Source organism: Saimiri boliviensis, chromosome 11 (assembly GCF_048565385.1).
Source record: "Saimiri boliviensis isolate mSaiBol1 chromosome 11, mSaiBol1.pri, whole genome shotgun sequence".
NCBI classification, from domain to species: Eukaryota; Metazoa; Chordata; class Mammalia; order Primates; family Cebidae; genus Saimiri; species Saimiri boliviensis.
This window is the reverse complement of record NC_133459.1, coordinates 69893352-69912967: the sequence shown is the minus strand read 5'-3', so window position 1 is coordinate 69912967 and position 19616 is coordinate 69893352. Positions and strand designations below refer to the sequence as shown.

Here is a 19616-nt window from a genome sequence, read left to right as displayed (position 1 = left end):
AGCAAACTGACACAAGAGCAGAAAATCAAACACCGCATGTTCTCACTCATAGGCGTGTGTTGAACAATGAGAACACATGGACACAGGGAGGGGAGCACTACACGCTGGGGTCTGTTGGGGAGATGGGGGAGGGACGGGGGGTGGGGAGGTGGGAAGAGAGAGCATGGGGAGAAATGACAGATACAGGTGAGGGGAAGGAAGGCAGCAAATCACACTGCCATGTGTGTACCTATGCAACAATCTTGCATGTTCTTCACATGTACCCCAAAACCTAAAATGCAATAAAAAATAAAAAATAAATAAATAATAAAATATTTTTATTATATTTTATTATGTTAATAAGCCTAGGTATAGTAAGAAAAAAATTAAAAATTAAAAGAAATAATAAGTTATAGATGAGTGTATTAGTTCATTCTCCCATTGCTATAAAATACCAGTAAGCTGTAAAAAAAAAAAAAATGTGTAATTGGCTCATGTTTCTACAGGCTGTACAGGAAGTTTACAGCTTCTGCTTCTAGGGAGGCCTTAGGAAACTTACATGGTAGAAAGTAAAGGGGAAGCCGGCATGTCTTACAATGCTGGGACAGGAGTAAGTGGGTGAGGGGAAGTTCAAAACTCTTTTAAGCAACCAGATCTCCTGAGACCTTTATCATGAGAGCAGGACTAGGGCAATGGTGCTAAACCATTTGTGAAAAATCACCCACTTTATTCAATCACTTTTCACTAGGCACCACCTCCAACATTGAGGATTACAATTCACATGAGATTTGGGCAAGGACATAGATCCAAACCATATCATTCCTATACTGATACCTCCTAAAAATCGCATGTCCTTCTCACATTTCAAAATACAGTCATCCCTTCTCAACAGTCCCCCAGAGTCTTAACATTTTGCAGCATTCACTCAAAAGTCCGAAGTTCAAAGTTTCATATGAGACAAGGCAAGTCCCTTCTGCCAATAAGCCTGTAAAAAAAAAAAAAAAAAAAAAAAAAAAAAAGGAAGTTAGTTATTTCTAAGATACAATGGGGTATAGGCATTGGATAAATACTGCCATTCTAAAAGGGAGAAATAAGAAAAAAAAAAAAAAAAGCAGGGGGATACAAGCCCCACACAATTCTGAAATCCAGCACTGCAGTCATTAAACCTTGAAACTCCAAAATAATCTCCTGTGACTCCATGTCTTACAATCAGGGCACACTGATGCAAGGGCTGAGTTGCCAACATCCTGGGCAGCTTTGCCTCTATGGCTTTATAGGGGTCAGTTCCTGTGGCTGCTCTCATGGGCTGATGTTGACTGGCTTGCTGCTTTTCCAGGTGTAGGGTACAGGCTGTCAGTGGATATGCCATTCTGGGACCCTCTTCTTACAACTCCACTAGGTAATGTGGTAATGCCCCAGTGGGGAGACTCTGTGTTGTTGTTCTGACCCCACATTTTCCCTCTATACGGCCCTAGTAGAGTTATCCATGAAGGTACCACCCCTGTAGTGGGCTTCTGCCTGGATGTATGGATATCCAGGCTTTTCCATCCATCCTTTGAAATCTAAGCAAAGGCTTCCGAGCCTCAACCCTTTCATTCTGTGCACTCAAACGCTTATCACCACATCAAAGCTGCCAAGTGTTATGGCTTGTAGCCTCTGAAGTAGTGGCCTGAGCTTTACATGGGCCGCTTTGAGCCATGTCTAGAGCTGGACTAGCTGGGATGCAGCGAGCCATGTCCTGAGGCTGCACAAGGCAGCTGGGCCCTGAGCCTGGCTCTGGCCCACAAAACCATTCTTCCTTGGTAGGCCTCCAGATGTGTGATGTGAGGGCTTCCATGAACTTCTGTGAAATGCCATTGATGTCTCTGACTCATTTTCTTATCAGCCTTTGCCTTCTTAGTTATGCAGATTTCTGCAGCCATCTTGAATTGCTTCTCTGAAATGGGCTTTAGTTTTCTACTACATAGCCAGGCTGCACATTTTCCAAACGTTTATGCTCTGTTTCCCATTAAAATATAAAAGTTCTGGTTCCAGGTCATTTCTTTGCCTACACATAGGGGCATATATTGTTAGAAGCAGCCAGGTTACTTCTTGAACACTTGGCTGCTTTTAAATTTCTTTTGCCAAAAATCCTAAATCATTCTCAAATTAAAAGTTCCATAGACTCCTAGAGCCAGGACACAATGCAAGCTGACTCTTTTTAAAGCATAGCAAAAGTGACCTTTACTCCAGCTCCCAATAAGTTCCTCATTTCTATCAGACCACATCAGCCTGGATTTCATTGTTCATATCCCTATCAGCACAACCACTCAACAAGTCACTATGAAGTTTCAAATTTTCCCTCATCTTCCTGTCTTCTTTTTAGCCTTCCATGCTCTTCCAACCTCTTCCCATTACCCAGTTCCAAAGTCAGTTCTACATTTTTAGGTATCTTTATAGCAATGCCCTATTCCTCAGTACCAAGTTTCTATATTAGTCCATTCTTGCATTGCTATAAAGAAATACCTGAGACTGCGTAATTTACAAAGAAAGAAGTTTAATTGGCTCATGGTTCTGCAGGCTGTATGGTAAGCATTGCAACTTCTGCTTCCAAAGAGGCCTTAGGAAATTCGTAGTCATGACAAAGACAAAGGGGAAGCAAGCATATGACACAAAGCAGGAGCAAGAGAGAGAAGGGAGAGGTTCTGCACTCTTTTAAACAACCAGATGTCATGACAACTCTGCCACGAGAACAGCACTAACAGTGCTAAGCCATTTATGAAAAACTACCCCCATGATCCAGTGTGGAGGTGGGCCTCCCACTAGGCCCACCTCCACATTGAGGGTTACAGTGTGACATGAGACTTGGGTAGGGACACAGAGCAAAACTGTATCAAGGGGATAAAAAATCTGGAAGCATTTTGAAGTCTGTTTGAAAATATTCACTTATTCATGGCTGTTTATTTTAATGTCTATTTCCTAGTTCATTTCTTTTTATTCTTTGGGACCTGGAATATCTACAGATGTTCACACTTTAGCCTGGTATTTTTTATTAATTGACAAACTGGCTCTGAAGCTAAACATGTGAGCACAGCACTGGGCTATCTGTCTCAAACTCTTTTTTGACTAATTTCCACATGCTTAATGTTTTGACAAGCTATTACTACTTTAATTATCATAGGCATTGAGACTATTGCCTAATTCAAAATAGAGAATGCTCAATTTATGTTCTTTTTCTCCTGCCATGTTGAGATTCCTTTTCTTCTCACTTGTCAGGTCCTTATTTTATTAAATATTCTCTTTTCCTTACATCTTTAACTTTTTCCTTTCTACTGACCCTATCCTGCTTATTTAGATAGACTCAGGTCTCTTATTCCTTAAGTCAATTTCTTGACACTGCTCACTTTTGTTAAATAAACAGTTATTGGTCACTTATAAAGGACACTTTAAATTAAGCAAGTGATCTAAGGCATAGGGACAGAATCAGAATGCCATGATTTTAAGGAACCGAAAGATGAAAACCTTTTTAGGAACAGTGAGTAGTGAATAATGTCAATCGGGTCAAATAAGATGCAAACCATATAGATACCTCTGGTTTAAGTAGTTTGGTGGTCAGTGTGGCAATTCAGTGTCATAATGAGACAGAAATAGAATGTGGAAGATTAGGGTAATGAAGAACTTAGATGTAGAGGCATATTAGATTGGTGCAAAGGTAATTGCTGTTTCAGTTCCTGAATTTAAATCATTATTAGCTAGGCTCAAACACGCTTTTATTAATCAAAGTTGGAACCATTACAATCAACACATTTTTGCCAATGACAAATAAGCATCTTTATTCTGTAGCATAAAAAAAACCTTGCCTTGGGATTCAGCAAACTCTTGGAAAGCATTTTCTTCATCCTGCTTGTTGTGGAAGCGTTTTCCCTGCAAAAAGTTGTTGAGATGCTTGAAGAAGTGGTAGTCAGTTAGTGAGAAGTCAGGTGAATATGGTAAATGAGGCAAAATTTGTAGCCCAATTCATTCAAGTTTTGAAGAGTTGTCTGTGCAATGGGCAGTCAGGCATTGTCATAAAGAAGGATTGGGCCCATTCTGTTGACCAATGCCAGCTGCAGGTGTTGCCATTATCAGTGCATCTCATTGATTTGCTGAGCATACTTCTCAGATGTAATGGTTTCACAGGGATTCAGAAAGCTGTAGTGGATCAGACCACAGCCGGCCACCAAACTGACCATGACTTTTTTTGGTGCAAGTTTGGCGTGGCAAGTGCTTTGCAGCTTCTTATTCTAACCTGTGAGCTCGTCATCGCTGGTTTTTGTATAAAATCCACTTTTCATTGCAGGTCACAGTTTGATTAAGAAATGGTTTATTGTGTACAGTAAGAGAAGACAGCACTTCAAAATAACTATTTTTTTTATTATTTTCAGTGAGCTCATGAGTCACCCATTATCAATATTTTTCACCTTTCCAATTTGTTTCAAATGCAAAATGGCCATAGAATGGTCAATGTGGAATTATTCACCAACTTTTCATGTAGTTGTAAGAGGATCAGCTTCTATGATTGCTCTCAGTTGGTCCTTGTCAAATTCTGATGGCTGGCCACTACACTCCTTATCTTCAAGGCTCTTGTTTCCTTTGCAAAACTTCTTGAACCACCACCGCACTGTATGTTCATTTTCACTTCCTGGGCCAAATGCGCTGTTGATGTTGCGAGTTGTCTCTGCTGCTTTATGACCCATTTTGAACTCGAATATGAAAAACGCTCGAATTTGCTTTTTGTCTAGCATCATTTCCATAGTCTAAAATAAACATAAACTGAAAATAATAAGTCATTAGCAAAATAACATAAAGGGAGAAATAGCCATTAAAATTATTTATAATATAACCACATTTATTTAAGAATGTATTCCAATACCAAACAGCAAATTCTAACAATGCAAAAGCCACAATTACTTTTGTGCTCACCTATGCATCCTGTTAGTCAAGGTAGAAATTTTGATTTTTTTTTTTTTTTTTTTTTTGCCTTTACACACGTTGTTTCTTCTGCTAGGAATATCTTTGTCCTTTTATTCAATTGAAAAATTCCTGTTTATTCTTCAATTTTTTCATAAAATCATTCCTAAACATTCCAGGAAAATTGAGTGTTCCTTCTTCCACAGTTGTATAGCACTTCATGCCACCACTTGTGTGGAATTAGCTTTCTCAATTGTAACAATTAACTTTATTTGTCTTTGATTTCCTGGGTCAGCGGACTTCTTTAGTCTAGAAATAATCTGTTCATCTTTATATTATTACATGGCTTAGCAGAAGGCTTGGCACAAAGTAGAGAATCTATAAACACTGCTGAACCAATGAATGCTCCTCTTTGTCTTTGACTCCTAAATGGCTCCTAGGAACTAAAGATTAAAAATCGGGATGGAGATAATGAGGTGTTCACACAAGCAGGTTCTTTTTTTTTTTTTTTTTTTTTGAGAGTCTTGCTTTGTCACCCAGGCTGGAGTGCAGTGGTGCCATCTCAGCTCACTGCAACCTCCACCTCCTGGGTTCAAGCGACCTGCCTTAGCCTCCTGAGTAGCTGGCATTACAAGTAAGTGCCACCACACCCAGTTAATTTTCGTATTTTTAGTAGAGACAAGGTTTCACCATGTTGGTTTGGCTTGTCTCGAACTCATGACCTAGTAATATACCAGCCTCCTCAGACTCCCAGAATGCCGGGATCACATGCATGAGCCATCATGCCCAGCCACAAGCAAGTATTGAAAGTATTTATTTTCCTAATGTTTTCACACTACCCTATTCCCCTAAATAAGCAGACACACACACACACACACACACACACACACACACACACACACTCCTAAATATGCATCAGGCCTTATTTTCCTTAGAGCTTCAATAAGGCTATATACACCAGTCAATTTTAGCTAACATGGTTCAACTAACTTTTTCATTACCTTCCATATCATAGGCAATGAGGGAGGTATTTGCATATACTTATCTCATTTAAGGCTCAAAACTGAACTCATTGTACAGATGAACATGAAACTCAGTGTTTACATAAATTAACCCAAATAAATGTAAATTTTGTTTTACCTTCTACTTTGAAATAATTATAGACTCGCAGGAAGTTGCAAAATTAGTACAAAGAGTTTCCATGTAACCTTCACCTAATTTTTCCCAATGGGGTATGAAGATGAACAGATCATCTCTGTCCCATGAAACCAAAAACAAATAAGGCCAGTTACTACTATTCAGGGAGTTAATTCCACACAAGTGGTGGCATGAAGTACTATGTAGCTATGGAAGAAGAACCCCCAATTTTTGTACCTGTATGACATCAAACTAGGAATTGGACATTAGTTCAATGTGTGTACAGTTCTATACCATTTTGTCATGAGTTCATTCCTGTAGCCACCACCAAAATCAAGATACAGAGCTATTCACTCAGCACAAAGAACTTTCTTGTGTTATCTCTGTATACTTACATGCTCCTTCCCCCATGCACCGTCATCTCTAACCCCCTTTTTATTTTTATTTTTACCATTTTTGTTTCTTCCTTTCAGGTATTCTAAGGTTCATTCTTTTATTGCTGTATTTTTATTTACAGAACTTTATTTGGCACTTCTTTTATGGCATGTCAAACTTAGTTTTCTTCATTAGAGAATGTTTTGACTTCTCTTTTATTGCCAAATGATGCTTTGGCTTAGGATAGAATACTGAGTTCAATAAAAGATGTCACTCATTATTTAACATTCTATTTTTCAGTTTTGTAATTTTGTCATTTATAGAATGCCATGTAAGTGGAATCATACAGTATATAACCTTTTAAATTAGCTTTTATACTCAGCATGATATCCTTAAGATCTGTCCCAGTTATAGTATATATCAATACTCTATTCTTTTTGATTGCAGAATAACTCATTATATAATGCATCACAGTTTTCTAGCCCATTAATATATAATAGAATGTTTTGATTATTTTCAGTTTTTATAACAAATAAAGCTGCTATGGATAATCATGTTTCTTTTCCATCTTTTAATTTTTCAGCCTATATTGTCATATTTTAAATGAGTCTCTTGCAGACAGCCTATAGTTGATATGATATATACATTCTTTAATCTGCTTTGCCTACCTCTGTATTTTGATTGATATATTTTAAACCATTTACATGTAACTTAATTATTGATTTGGTAGGACTTAAGTCTGACTTTTTCTTTTTTTTCTGTTTGTTGCCTCTCATTTTTGTTTCCCTATTTTCTTTTTCTTGCATTTCTGTGGGTTACCTGAGGATTTTTTAGAACTCTATCTTATCTCCAGAGTTTTTAAATATATCTCTGCACTGCTTTTTTAGTAATTGTTCTATGTGTTGCCTTACAAACATTGCTTACCATAGTCTAAGGATGTCCAACTATTACTAGTTCCAGTAAAAAGTATAGAAAACTTAATGCCCTTTACCTCCTTTACTCTACCCCATTTAAAATATATGCATCTTAAATGTTTTCTCTGTATGCATGATAAAGTATTTTTATGATAATAATGTACTATAGTTTTTGTTTTAACTGTCAAGAAAATTTAGAAAACTCAAGAGAAGGGAAGTATTTTGTATTTACCTATCTTGTTTTTTTTTGTTTGTTTGTTTGTTCGTTTTTTGTGGAGATGGAGTTTCGCTCTTGTTACCCAGGCTGGAGTGCAATGGCGCTATTTCGGCTCACCGCAACCTCCGCCTCCTGGGTTTAGGTAATTCTCCCACCTCAGCCTCCTGAGTAGCTGGGATTACAGCACACGCCACCATGCCCAGCTAATTTTTTGTATTTTTAGTAGAGACGGGGTTTCACCATGTTGACCAGGATGGTCTCGATCTCTTTTTTTTGTTTGTTTTTGTTTTTTTGAGACGGAGTTTCGCTCTTGTTACCCAGGCTGGAGTGCAATGGCACGATCTTGGCTCACTGCAACCTCCGCCTCCTGGGTTCAGGCAATTCTTCTGCCTCAGCCTCCTGAGTAGCTGGGATTACAGGCACGCACCACCATGCCCAGCTAATTTTTGTATTTTAGTAGAGACGGGGTTTCACTATGTTGACCAGGATGGCCTTGATCTCTTGACCTCGTGATCCACCCGCCTCGGCCTTCCAAAGTGCTGGGATTACAGGCTTGAGCCATCGCGCCCGGCCTCGATCTCTTGACCTTGTGATCCACCCGCCTCGGCCTCCCAAAGTGCTGGGATTACAGGGGTGAGCCACTGCACCCGGCTATCTTGTTTATTTTTACCATTGTTCTCATTCCTTCCTGATTTCCTAAGTTTCCTTCTTTTATTGTTTTATTTCTATTTAGAAAACTTTTTATGGCCATTTTTTTTATGGAAGTTCAACTGAAGACTGATTCTCTTAGTATTTCTCATCAGAGAATGTTTTGATTTTTCTGTTATTTCTGAAGGATATTTTGATTGAGATAGAATTCTGAGTTTAATAAAAGATGTCAGTCATTATTTAACATTGAGGCAGCCTTAAAAAGGACATATAGCAATATTTGGAAATCATGTGGCTTAAAGTATAGAAACTTAGAAAGATAAAGAAGCAGTATTTTCCATGTTTTTTACAAGTATTGCAATGGCTGTACTTCAGCTATAAGTTTAATACTGTAAACTGTCAATCGAGAATACCAAATAGTTTCCAAAGTAGGAGATATTAAAGATGTTGAAACTGTTCAATGAGATTTGCTTCAGGATAAACAGAGTAAACAAAATAAAGTAGACTGTAGACCGTGGATCAGCAACTTAAAGTCCGTGGGCCAAAGTGTCCTGCTGTCTTTTTTTGTAAGTAAAGATGTTTTTTGGAATATCACCATGCTCATTCCTTTGCATATGGTCTATGGCTGCTTTAACTCTACAGCAGTAGAATTGAATAGTTGCAACATAGACTATATGGCCAGCAAAGCCTAAGTTACTTACTATCAGGTTCTTTAAAAAATGTTTACTCCTGCATCAGATATATTAAAAGAGGTTTAGGTCTGAAGTTTTGTTTCCCAGCTGAGATATATAAATTTAGCACATTAAAACTTCTGTAATTAACTTAAATAAAGTCATAAGACAGCAATTGTTAATTCCTAATTATCTGAAAAACTAGTAGACAGTAAAATATGAAAATTATGAGCTAAAAAGTATGAACACTGCTGGGATCTATTGTTTAAGTTAATTATGAAAATAGTTTAAGTTGTTACAGATATAAACCAGAAAGTGTTATTTCCTGTTAGTGTTCTGTATTCCACTGCATTTTCTCTTTCTTCAAAGAAAGCTTTCTTAGAAGTACTGAGAGCTGGACCAACACCAAGTGTGTTATGAAAAAACTATGTATATGTACTTCTTCCATGCTGGCAGCCTGTCACCCAAACACTGTAATTTTTTATGGATCTTGTTTCAGGTTTGCAATCCTGACACTACACTCTGCTCTTTGATGTTAATAAAAAAAGAAATCAGTAAAACTGACAATTTATGCTGATGACATTTCAACAATATCAGATTTTCCGATGAAGAACTATGGTTCTAGCTCCATTGCAGAGTCGCATTCTATGTGGAGCTTTTGTGACTTTCCATAATTACTTTACGTAATAGATAATTATGTAATCGATGAATCTACATAATGATGGCAAGTTAAACTTTTACCGTAAGATTGTACACCGATAATTTTTATATGCAGTTAAAATTGCCTCTTTGTTCTTAGTTTTCTTTATAATTTTAACTTTCATTTATCTGTTTTCAAAGTCCCCTCTACTTCTAACCAGTAAGTGGTGAGCTATGCTAATTTTACATTCAGAGCTGTTAATACCTGTGATTTGAATAAAGAAAGAAATTTTTTATTGTTTTAAGACACACATAATGCCAAACAATGGGGCTCATGATATGATGAATCATTATAAAAAATAATCCACAATACTTTGAGGAAGGTGCTTACCCATTAAAAAAAAAACAAAAAACAGGAATCCACCAAATATTTCACAAAAGATTTTTTTTTCTTATGGAATTTTATTTTCTGAGAAAGCAGGAGCATTTAAAAAATGACATGCTATATTATGCTTCTTCTTGGTGGACTGAATCTAGGGAGGAGATAATGGTTAACGTCAGGCTGTCTACATTTTGTGAATTAGACTTTTTCAAGAGTCCCTTAATGATTTTTATGTCATGTTACATGTATAGGGAAAGTAGTATATAAGTGGTTATGTCTAAACAAGTTAGGAGCTTGTTTGAAAGTTCTTATCTTGGGCCAGGCAAGGTGGCTTATGTCTGTAATCCCAGCCCTTTGGGAGGCCAAGGTGGGCAGATCGCTTGAGGCCAGGAGTTTGAGACCAGACTGGCAAAAACCCGTCTCTACTGAAAATACAGAAAGTAGCTGGGCATGGTGACACACGCTTGTAATCCTGGCTACTTGGGAGGCTGAGACAGGAGGATCGCATGAACTCAGGAGGTGGACATTGCAGTGAGCCAAGATCATGCCACTGCACTCCAGCCTGGGCAACAGAGCACAACTCTGTCTCAAAAAAAAAAAAAAAAAAAAAAAAGTTATGTTATACATTTCATGCTAATTCATGCTGAAATGAGACTCTACAGGTAGAAATTCCATTCATAATATTAGATGGGTACTATAAGTATCCAGAAGAAACACCATTAGGTACTATGAGTGTATACAATGAGTCCATCTAATACTTATATTGTTTTATTTATTCAATACTTAGTATAGCCCAGACACTGCTCTAACATAGGTTAACACGTATTAATTAGTATTCTTGTGAAGTATTTTAACTTCATGTAACATATTCAGGAGAAAAACAGCATGATGTTAATTTGAACGCAAGTTGTACTGATCATTTGAACCCCATAGTCAATGAAGGTATAATTTGATTGCTCTTACCCATAAATGTAAAGTCATATTCATCAAGGCTAATTTTATACACAAACGTACTGGAATTTTGTGTGGTTCTTGGATCCTTATTGAAATATATGTAAGGAAGAAAAAATAAGCTTAATAATGATTTTTAAAAAATAAAGACCCAATGGGTCCTTGACAATTATAGAGAAGAGCACATAGTTGGCTTACAGTAAATTATTATTAGAAGAGTTTTAACCTCTAGTCTAATAGACACTATATCAATTTTTTCTTCGCTCAAAATGAATACTTTGCTGTTGAATTTTAATTGTACAACAGTTCATTTTAAAATTATGTTTTTCTTGGTTAACTTGATCATAATTAGGAGTAGTCATCACTAGTAGAAAATTATAATGATTATAATAATTTTGGACTATATATCCATAAAACTATGACAAACTTTTAATTATAATCATTCTCACTTTTAGTATGCTATCTCTTTAAGATTCGGGCAAATAAAACTACATGTTTTAAGCAATTATAGTTACACAGTAGGCATTCAATAAATATTTGTTAGAAGATAAAATATTTTGGAATATTGTAAAATCTTAATGTGATTAATAAATGTATCTGATTAATCTTTTAAACATTAGTAAGACTAATAATTATCTAGATCATTTTCTAAAGAAGTTACAGAATAAATAAATATTTTTATATTTGTTAAACTCCTTTTGAAAAGGCAATATTACATAGTGCTTAAAAGGACTATGGTTAGTACTTGGGTTACCTGGTTTCAGATTTCTCCTCTGCCACTCACTGCATGTGTTCGCCTGAGCAAATTTCTTAAGCTCATTATCCTACAGTTTCTTCACCTGCAAAATGAAGATAACAATAGCAGCCACAGTATAATAGGGTTGTTACAGGCAAAGAGTTAAAAAAAAAAAAAAAAAACACTCATCCAAAATTAAGAGCTTTAACTTTTTAGCTATTATTATTAAAATTTATTATACATTTCATTTTTTAAATAAAAGTTGTCTGAGGACAGATAATAAAAGATGATGATGGATACTGTGTTCTTATGTGATAAAATCAGGTAAATTCAAGGTAATGCTTGCCCTTCTAAACTTATTTTGTATTTTGTTTTTGCTGTATAAAAAGTATAGAAGGAGAATTTTACTTGGCAATCATCAGAATGATTACCAGAAACAAAGTTTTTGCTTATTCAGGTTTCATAAACTCTGGATAATGAGAGGGGAGAGGGGAGGACAAGAAACACAAGATATTGGAGAAGGGTTAATTTTTTTAAGAGATTGTTTTATCTAGTTTTATTCTGTGCTGTCGAAAAGCTATTTATGAAAATAAAGAACAATGGAAAAGAGTCTTTCACACAGCTATAGATTCCGAAGGGGTTGGCATCAGAATAAAGGAACCAAGTCTCTCTGAGACTTCCCATATAACTATTAACCTAAGCAAAGCCAAAGTAGAAAGATGTAAAGGATACTAGGACCAGAAGACTATTAATTATGGTGCCATGTTATTGTTATTATTATTATTATTATTGGCAAATAAACTAATCTTAATTTACTATGCAACCCAATTTGGCCTGTTAAAGTTTCAAAAATTTTATGGAGAGTATTCTTTATCAAAAGACAGAACTCTGACTCTCTCTGAAAATGTCTCATAGGGAATTTTGTCCAAAGGGAAGAGAGTCAACACCCGTGAAGTATCTCCTAGCACAATACAAATATCTGATGAAATGTTGAAAGGCTAACTCTAATGGATAAACAAAAGAGATAAAATGCAACATTTATTGCACATAAATCCAGTATGTAAATTTTGCCTGAGAGATCAAAACTTTAAAAACTTGATTTATTGTATGCTTTTTGTTTAAGGTTCTGTTTCACTGTAATCTTCAGAAATTTATAGAGAATATTAATGTATAAATTTATAAATTAATAACAAGTCATTCCAAAGTCTTAAGAACTTGTCCCAAAGTATATAGGATTATGGAATTTATTAAACAACCCTGTTTTTTGAGGTTTTCTTTTTACCTTTCCTGTTAGCCATTTGTTTTTTTTTTTTTGTTTTTTTTTTTAATGTTCATTTTGCATTTAGGTTTGAATGTAATTCAGTACCAGCCGTATTGTTTCTGAACAGTACTGAAGCTCAGAAGATATATTACACCCATGCATCATCATAGCATTGTCATTCTGACGATGTATTAGTGTAATACATCTTCAGAGCCCTCAAATGAGAAGCTGTCTGCGAGGAATGGGGCGAGGAGCAAATTCAATTCAATTACAGTACAAAAGAACCAGTTGAAGAGAAGGAAAGAACTCTCAGAGCAAGATTCTCCGTGGAGTTGATTACAACTGGGCATTTCAAGGAAGCATATTCCATTTTTCCTTTTGTAACATGACAAGAAATAATTACGGATTTTGAACACATATCTATAGAGATAAAATGGCTTCTCAGCCCTCTCTGTTTAACTCAGTAGAGGCCTCATTTTTTTCTTTTTTTTTTTTTTTTGAGCCCTTTGATTTAAGGGGAAGCTGTAAAAGCAATGCTATGTATTCAATATATGAATCCACAGTATACAGTTGCCCTAGAGATTAGTTTACTAAAATGTGATATTAGGCAATAAGGAGTGTCACCCATTCAAAACAGTCTTAGGTGACACTTTTCAAATTTCAGACACAGTGAAGAGGAACAATGGCTAATAAGTGAACAGCAGGCAACAAATGAGAGAATCAACAGTTTTCAGCCACAACCTGACTATTTACACTAGATTCTGGTCTGGAGTGATCAATAAATCTTCTTGCTAGTGTAACTTTTACTTGGATATCTCTTGTGTATTAAACAACAGGGAGACTTAATTTCATCATATGATAAATACATTTGAAGCTTAAATATTTAAATCTAAACATGTTTTGCAAAAATAGATTACTTAAAATAGCTTTAACTCATTACATAAAGATTATATTATAAATATTAATTTTACATCTGTTTTCTTCACAACTCATCTGTTCAACACTTACTATGTCAGACTCTTTGCCAAATGTTAAGTATACACTAGTAAGAGGAAAAACCATAGCTACCACCATCAAGGAATTTACAATCTTACTGGAAGAGACATAATATGAAGAGAGAAAAAATTACATATTAACTAGAGACTATGAGTAAAACAATGAGGCATCTTTGCGGAGTTGCCTTTTAAACTGTGCCTTGAAGTTTAAGGACAGGAAGTTACTAATTGATGGGAATAGCATTTAAGGTGTTTGAAGGCAAGAGAAAAGTTGTTCTAAGACTAAAGTCAGTGGACATGAAACAAACTGAGACGAGGGGAAGAGAGCAGCTTAAGTTGGGCTTGGAGAAGGTGAGTTGGGGGTGGACAGATCAAGTAAGGATAATAGGCAATAGAGATGTTAGTATTTTTTCCCCTAAATGCAAAAGGAAGCTATAGAAAATTTTGGAGCACGTAGATAATGTGATTTAATTTTAATTTTTAGAAGATGTTTTTGGTGCTATGTAGAGAATGAGTCGCAGAGAAAGCATGAAGTAGAAGAGGGATATCATTTAGGAATCTACAGTAGTAGCTGAGATGTTGGTTTGAGGTTAATGACAGTGGAGATGAGAGAACTAGAGGAATCCCATAATACTATACAGGTAAAACCAAAAGACTGATAGATTGGAGATGGGGAATGCCTCTTAGCTTTCTGGCTTCATAATGTGGAGGATAGGCATACCATTAAATGAGATGTGGTAAAATAGAGGAGAAAGATATTTGAAAGAAAAATCAGAATTTCTGTCTTGCTATGTTAATTGTAAGGCATGTTACACACTCAAGTGAAAATGTCAGTGAATAATTGGATATATGAAGCTTTTTCTCAAGGAAGAGGTCAGGACAGTAAATGAGATTTGGAATAATGAATGTAAATCTGTCCAAAGTGGGCTGAGTAGACAGACAGCAGGGAGATCAGGGCCCATATCTGAAGATCTGGAAGACAAGAGCAAGAGACTGAGAAAGAGTTTCCAATGTAACAAATGAAGACCTAGGAGAGTGAAACTCAGAGAGGAGAGGCTTTGGTTTTAATAATCAGAAATGACCTAATGAGTTAAAATATAACACAAGATAGAATAAGATATATGGAAAAGTGCCTCGAATATTTAGCAGCATGGAGATCCTTTCTGACCTTCATAAATGCAGTTTCAGTGACTCTGTGGAAACTAGAGCCACATTGGATGAGCTGAATAGGGAATGCAGATGGGGGTTGGGAGTTTTGTGGTGAGGTAGAGAAGAAAAATAGGATATTTGCTGGACTGCTGTTTAGGGTTCCAGATAAGGATGCTTTGCTAAGAGAAAGAGAATAGTATGAAAACCCAATGTACTTATCATTCAACTTCAACAGTAATTGATACGTAGCTAATTTTGTTCATCTAAACATTCTCCCCAATTTAAGAGTGGATTTTTCCTTATTTCACAAAAAAGATTTAAGTTAAAAAGACCATTATAAAATGGACTATAAGAATTGCAGAACACTAGAACTCTATCATGAAAGAAAACAGACTTAGTAGTAATTGTAGAAGTGATTTCCTTTTTTGTTTGTATTTTGTTTTAAACTCACGATGCAGAGGTCTTCTGTGAGGCACTCTGACCAACAGAGAGAGCATGAGGAGCTCAGCACCTCTGAGGTGAGTACTGTGTGCTGCTCGCTGGGCTCTGCTTCCTCAGCTCTGCTACTGCAACCTTTCCTGTCACTTCTGAGGAACATAAGGTTCCTCAGTGGCAGCTCTTTCAAGAAAACCTTGAGTCTCCTCTTTTTGATAACACACTCTCTCTCTCTTAGTTCTGTTCCATTACTTTGCCCTGAAATCGTGTGTGCTTTAATGCTCAATTCATCACCCCAGGTGTCTGCTGCTGCTGACTGGGACTGTCACCTGGCAGTTTATTGCTCAAAGAAATCACCATCTTTTTCCTTTCCTTGTGGTTTGTAACAGGAGGTGCAGTCTTCGAAAAAGTCAGCATTTCTCTTCCCAGGTGTTCTTCTGCTCTCCAGCCATCACATATTGCCAGCTGCTCCCATCACCATTCCGAAATGTTACAGAGCATATGTTGGATTCACAGAGTTAATCAGGAAGAAGGAAGAAAGCTATTGAGTGTAGTTGCCAGGTAGTTAGAAAAAAAAAAAGTGCTTCTGTCTGCACACTTGTTGAATACAATTTGTACTGTAACAAGTATACTTGTTCATTCTGAATAATACTCAAATACAATTTTAGTTCGTAACTCAAAAAAGAACCATCTTTATGATATGTCTGATGAATTTCTTAGACCCTTAAATTTGTATTGAATCTCTCAAATACTGCTCTGTGACACTTAGTGTCCATGACTAGTCTAATAAAGTAATCTTAAAGTTATAAGGTGAAATTAAAAGTCTGATTTAGGTAGTTTGGCAGTAGAACTGGACTTCAACCTTTATTTGGCTCTGCAAATTTATCGTCTTTAGGATTTCCTCCTACAGATGGTGAGGTAATCAGATGTGAGGGGGTTGAATAGAATATGATTTCTCAAAACCCCACTAAATAGAAGAAGGACACATGTTAAGCTTTTTAAGGCCCTGACATAATCATCTTTAAACCCAATGTCTAGACTAAATAGCAAACATGCCTGGATTAAGATGTGTAATTCAAATTGTCTTTCACCATCACTTTAGTTATACACTGCTCTTCAATTTTATTATTTTAAAATTATTATTTTGTTTGTATCTCTAAAACATTTACAAATTAGAAGTCTACCAATGAAAAGTGATGTGGACCTATTAAAGATACAATGGCAGCTCATTCTCAGAATATAAAGAAGGGAATGTGTAACCACTAGAAAAATCAGAGGCAAAATCTTGTTAACAATCTCCAGGCAGAAGATAGTCTTGGTATCAGCGATTCCCTATAGCAAATGATGGAAAGAGCAATATCTATGTGTATAATTGCTAATTATAAGGATGGTTATTACCATTTTGAATTGCGTATTGAGACATGGGCAAAAGACTCCTGAGATATACCCACTGACTGCTGTCAGTTTTAAGGATTCGTGTGGGTGTAGTAAACATCATTTTTGTTTAAAATCTCTGCTAGAGTACAAGATCTGTAAGAGCTGAATCCACTTCTATCTTGATCCTTATTATACTTACATATAGTATGTACCTAAAATATATATACTTGAATGAATGATAAAACCCAAAATAATCTGGGTAATTTTAGGTAGCAATTTGTGCTCTTTTTTCACTACCATTGGTAATCATATGATATCAACAGTATCTTTGTGTGAGTACTATTTTCTGTCATGCAATATATTTATTTTCTTAATTAAACCTCAAAAAATACCTATCTTACAGGTGATATTATTTACATTTTTGAGTGAAAGAACTCTTGGTGTGTCATTATTTTCCCAAGGACTACAACTAGTATCTTTCTGAGTCATAATTCACACTCAATTCTGATAGACCCAAAACCCAAGATATTAGCCATTACTAAAAGGAAGATACAGAATGTAAATTACTAGCTACATGGATTTGCTAAAAAGTAGGATTAGAATCTCCAGCTCATGGGCTTACTAGAATAATGTTCACATTGAAATGACTAAGATTTTCTGGAAGAATTTCCAATATAGAGCTAATATAACATAGAACTGAAACCATGCTAAGCAGTGAATTCCCTGTTTCTGGAAATAGTAATAAAGACTGAATAATCTCTTATCAGGAATGTTCCCTAAGTGAACTCTGGCATTTATGAAAGTGAGAGGGTACATTAGTGATTGATTCCATAGTAGTTGATTTGTAGCCCAGGGGGAGATATTTCCTTTTAATGCGGAGAATGTCTTTGTTGACCAGGACACATACTAAACAAATTTTTGCCATCTTCTTTCACTATTATTTCATAAACAAAAGATACGTTAATGCAAAAAAGGAAAACATGGCATATACTTAGAATAAAAACAGCCCTATGCAAAAATGAATAGTTGATAATGTTACATCAGATATTAATCTTTATCTTTTTGTCTAGCTAGCTGGCCAGTAAAACCAAAACTGTGTATTTCCTCTAGATCAGGAATCAACAAACTACACTTGGGAAAAATCCCTTTTCACTCCCTATTTTTGTACATAAAGTTAGATTAGAACATAGTCACATGCATTTGTTGATGTATTGTCTATGACTTCTTTCATGTGGCAAGAGCAGAGTTGATTAGTTGTAGCAGAGAACCTATGGCCTGCAAGTATGAAAATGTTTACTACTGGGTATTTAAAAAAAATCTTAGTGACCCCTTATGGAGGTTATAAAATGACCCCATCTCTTATTTAAAGAACATGTATCCTTCTCAGTATTACACTGAATATGAACTCCTATTGCATCTTAGAAGGCCAATACTTTATTTCATGGTTAGCACTTCCAGCATATTGTATAATTTCTATAGAGAAATGTTTCTGCATTTCTTCTTCAACCAATTATTTTGATATATCAATATGCTTTTAATTTTGCCAATCCAGTTTACTAATGACCCAGATGACCACCACATTTCCAACAAATTCTATGACTCTAAAATTCCATATTCTCATGTGACAATAATTTTTTCATTCACATAATGACCTTCACATCTATATCAATAACAGTTTTATACAGGATTCTGAAAGGATATATCCTTGACTGCATTTTTCCATTCATAGAGAAAATGTGTCCTCTGGCCTTGCCTTTAGGAAGGATGCTGCTCTGAGCCAATAGCCACTTATGAGACAAGCTAATCCTTCTTCTTGGAAAAGGAGTTGGGAGTTGGCACACTTGCCTGGGAGGCCTGTGGGCCTTCATTGATTGACAGCCACAGAAGCAGCTCTGGGCTGAATAGCTCCTGGGTAGTAAGGTAAAAGTCACTGCTTGACCAACATCCAATGGGTAGAGAAAGCACAAGAAACAAACAGTGGGAGAAAAAAAGTTGTCAAATAAAATCAATAAGGTCTCTGTTTGGGATGTGGGAAGTCAAACAATGGGGAAATGTGTGATTTAATAGTATTGATTTTCAGATACATCCTCAGTGGAGCCTCTTAAATGCCCTTAACAGAGATTCATTGTGTTAAATGTTGATCATTCACTGTTCTATGAGTCAAATACTTTTCTTGAAGTGTTCAAATTATACTGAAATCTAAACTATAATAAGCGCTATCTCTATGCTTTAGAGGTGAAATAAGTAAACTGTATAAATAAATTTAAAATTGCAGATTAAAATAACAGATCTTGGGATGCTCATTACTGACCTTAGCTAAGAGTTCATCTCTTATTGAAGAGGAGATAAAAACTGAAACTACTGAATTACTCAGTCATATTTGATATTAGTTTATGTAATATCAAGCTTCAAAAGGGATACAGGATAAAGAAAGAATAAAAACAAAGTAAAGAATGATAGAGTCATACCAAATATTTTATTATATTCTCACCCCTAAAATGAAAGTATACCCAGTATAAGATCATCACTCCATTAAATCCATCTCAGTACATAGCACAGGATCAATATTAAAACATAAAATAATGTAGAAATCACTTAGTGTTTCTTCTCAGTGAAAATAGCCATGTGGTGAAAATAGTTTTTTCTTTTTTTTTTTGAGACAAAGTTTTGCTCTGTCACCCAGGCTGGAGTTTGAGCGATTCTCCTGCCTTGGCCTCTAGAGTAGCTGGGACTACAGGTGTGGGCCACAATGGCTGGCTAATTTCTGTATTCTTTTGTAGAGACAGGGTTTCGCCATGTTGGCCAGTCAGGTCTGAAACTT

General features: G+C 35.9%; 1 protein-coding gene and 1 long non-coding RNA gene across 2 annotated transcripts in view; both read left to right on the top strand.

The window, feature by feature from the left end:
- NEGR1 (neuronal growth regulator 1) overlaps window positions 1–19616 on the top strand; it is a 932106-nt gene that overhangs the window by 540643 nt on the left and 371847 nt on the right. The gene's annotated exons all lie outside the window — the stretch shown is intronic.
- Window positions 182–19080, top strand: LOC141580274 (uncharacterized). Its single transcript, XR_012512447.1, has 2 exons — window positions 182–15501; window positions 15808–19080. It is a non-coding gene; the product is annotated as an uncharacterized LOC141580274 (long non-coding RNA).